This window comes from Myotis lucifugus, unplaced genomic scaffold (genome assembly GCF_000147115.1).
Source record: "Myotis lucifugus unplaced genomic scaffold, Myoluc2.0 scaffold_11, whole genome shotgun sequence".
NCBI lineage: Eukaryota > Metazoa > Chordata > Mammalia > Chiroptera > Vespertilionidae > Myotis > Myotis lucifugus.
The window spans coordinates 13,088,493-13,092,045 of NW_005871059.1; the positions used below are offsets into that span (position 1 = coordinate 13,088,493).

At 43.8% G+C, this 3,553-nt stretch overlaps 1 pseudogene; it reads right to left on the reverse strand.

The window, feature by feature from the left end:
- Nucleotides 1-595: 595 nt before the first annotated feature.
- Nucleotides 596-3,204, reverse strand: LOC102419358 (annotated as a pseudogene).
- Nucleotides 3,205-3,553: the final 349 nt, after the last annotated feature.

Sequence of the window (3,553 nt, forward strand, 5' to 3'; positions counted from 1 at the left end):
GAATTATCTCAAACATACCATGATTCTGGGCCTACATCATGTAGGTCAGACTTTCAGAAATATTGTGGGGAAAACAGCAAAGTTTTATGACTAAGTGGAAATGAGTCTAACACCTTGTTTTTACTAAATGATTATCTTGGAATTAAAGGCATAGAGAAAATAATTCACAGCTTTTTCTACTAGCATGTTCTATAATTTACAACCTTATTTTCTTCAACCAATCAAAAGTATTGCAATTTTAAGCACTTTATGGAATAAAAATATTTTAATAGACTCCTAATAAAATATTGTAGATCCTTAGCTTTATTTATTTATCAAATTTATTGGGGTGACATTGGTTAATAACATTATGTAAGTTTCAAGTGTACAATTTTATAATACATCATCTGTATATTGCATTGTGTGCTCATCACCCAAAGTCTAGTCTCCCTCTGTTACCATATATTTAAAATTCTTAGCTTTAAAAGTATGTTAAAATGACTTTTAAATTTATTTGGAAGAAAATCTGAGTGACACTTGCTATGAAATTTTATAAAATAAAAAGAAGTGGGAGAGATTTGTCCTATGAGATTTTTTTTTCTTTTCACAAAACTCATTTCAGTGTTAACACTTTTTACCTGTTTACTTAGACACTGAGACGCTTTTTAATAAAACATTTGATTATAGTTAGTCATAATTATTACCCATTTTAAAAATCTTTATAAGTTAGGAAATTTTAGTTCTCATTTAAAGCCCTGGGGCACACTTCTAGAAGTTTTCTCTTTAGGTCAACATTGATCTAAGCCCGTCTGCAAGCGTTCTGTGACCGGGGGAGGAAGAGTATTGAGCAAGTTCTCCTCGACAATCAGGCAGCTCCGTTTTAGAGATTGACACCCTTCCAGTTCAGGAGGAAGTGTTTCCAAGTAATTACCAATGAGCTCCAGATGAGTAAGGTTCGAAAGCTCACCCACGTGAGGGGACAAACTCATCAGGCTATTTTTCCCCAAAAGTAAACACTGCAGCTTTTTGCACTGAAACAGCCCATCTGGTAGCATCTCAATATTGTTGTTGGTCACAGCAAAGTACTGCAAATTACTCAAATATTGGATTTCTTCTGGAATGAAGGTCAGGTGGTTATAGCTTAGATCCAAATAATGTAGTTTAGTGCATAGAAAAAGCTGCAGGGGTAGATTCTCAATATTATTATGGTCCAAAGACAGCTGCTCTAGATTAGATAATGCCCCAATTTGGGCAGGTATATAAGCAATGTTATTGTGCCACAATTTTAAGCAAGAAAGATTCTGGAGATGCTGAAAGCTGATGATCTCCTCCACGGTTTTAAGGTTGTTTTCTTTTAGGTCTAACTCATGCAGATTGTTCAGGCTGAAAATGGAGTGTGGAATGCGTTCAAGGTCACAGCTGAGCAGCTCTAGGCTTTTCAGATTGACCATTTTTTTCAGGTTGTTCAACACAACCAGTTTGCTTCCCTCATTATTGAGGGACAGTTTCTGCAAGAAAGGCAGGAGGTCTGTAATGACTTGTGGGATCCGGGGCAGGCTGCTCTTCAGGTAGAGGGTCCTCAGGTTTTTTAAGTCCTGAAAGCCCTCCAACTGCATGGTACTCAGCTGCTCAGGGAGAACACAGCCCGACAGATAAAGTTCCTTGAGATTCTTCAGGTGAAATACCCAGCGTGGAATTTTCCCCATTTCAGTAAATTTCAGGTGGAGAACTTTTAAATTCTCCTCTAGAAAGGCCAGGGCAGGATGGTCTACCACCAGAGAGGAATGGCACACATGAAGCTCATTGAGGTTGACCAGCTGGGAGACGGTGGAGGGCAGCTTGACCTCAGGAATCAGCTCTAGGCTGAGCACTTCGATTTCAGTCAGCTCAAAAACGTTGTCTGGAAGACCGTTTAGCATAAAGAGATGCAGTTCTACCTTGTCTTGGGCATTTTTCACCAGCTTGCTTTTCAGTTTCTCCACCGTCCATTCGTTATTGAGGTTGATCTGCTTCAGTTTGTTCTCACTGACCTCCGACAGGAATATGGAGAAGCGTTTGGAATAAAGAGGATCGTACTGGTCAGCCAGATGGAGGATGAAGGCAAAGTCATTCTTGACGTCCGGTATGTCGCTGTAGTTGCTTTTCTCTCTCAACGCCTCAAAGGAATATTGCTTGAGGGAGCTCCTCAGCATCCACCACAAGCTGTAGGAGGAGGTGAAGCCATAAAGTATAACCAGGATGACATAGAACGAAGCCAGGACCTTAAATATTTCTGCCAAGGAGTAGACGCACTGGTAACGCTTATATCCCGTGAAAGCCTGCACGTCAACTGAACAGTCAATTTTAAGAGTGATGTAGGTTAAAAAATATGGAACGTAACTAATGATGAAGACAAACAAAATGACTTTGACTATTATCTGCTTCAGATACACTCTGTAAATGATATCCTTCTGCTCCACGTGCATGCGGAACCTTTTCACTTTTTCAAAGATGGCTTTGGCCTGCTCGCCCTCCTTCTTGTCCAGGACACTGGAAGTCGGGCTTTCTATGCCAGCCGACTCCATGCCGGGCTGCGGGTAGGGCAAGGACTGCTTATTGGCATCCACATCAGCCGAACACCCTGAGGATGAAAGCAGAACCTTGGACTTGGAGAGCGTCAGGGGCCTCACTGACTGCTCCGCCACCGTTTCCGACAGGGCGCGGGTGGTCCACGGAGAATCGAAGCACTTGTGCAGGATGGCCACAAAGTGCTCGAGACGGGAACTCGTGCTGGGGTAGTGAAGCCAAAAGTTGCTGCAGGCTGCGAAGATGAGCGTGTGCAAGAGCACCAGGTAGGGGAAGAACTTTGCGAACCAGTGGAGCTGCTTCTCGTAGCATATGGCGTCGATGTAGGAGTACTGCTGGCGGTGGAGGTCATTCGGGATTCGGAGGGGGAGCAGGAGCTGCGGCCCCAGGTCGGAGGAAGCATTCACGCTGGCTCTCAAGAGGTGCCAAGGCACGGAGCAGTGATTGTCGAATTCCACCTTACACGGAAGACAGCACAGAACCCGGCTCTGCGTCAGCTGCAGCGTGCCCGCAAGCACGGCCACCAGCAGCATGACCAGGGTGATGTAATAGCAGAAGACGTCCCACCACGGTTTTAGGATGTGATAAGATGATTGGGCGTCTGCTAAACATTTTAGCTCCGTTAGTGTGATCATGACTTTCCCTTGGAGGAGGAGTACAGAAACCTTGACTGGGACCCTTCAGTCTGCAGGCCGACACTCTATCCACTGAGCTGCTGGGGTCCAACCCCAGCAGGTCCAGGGGTCCCCAAAGGTGTGGACGGAGTCCGCGAAGAAGGAATGACACGGAGACAACCTTCAGTTGATCAGCAACCTTCAGTTGTCTTGTTACATCTGTATTTATACCAGTTGATCTTAATCCTATCAATTTCTATTCCAAAGGTTAGGGTGTTTCTTATCTCCATTCCAGGGAGTAAAGATTATGTAGTTTAAGCGTGATTGTTCATAGTTAAAGTGATTAAATACCCGCCTGGCACTTAGTTAAGGGGTTTTATTCCCTTCCTAACTTC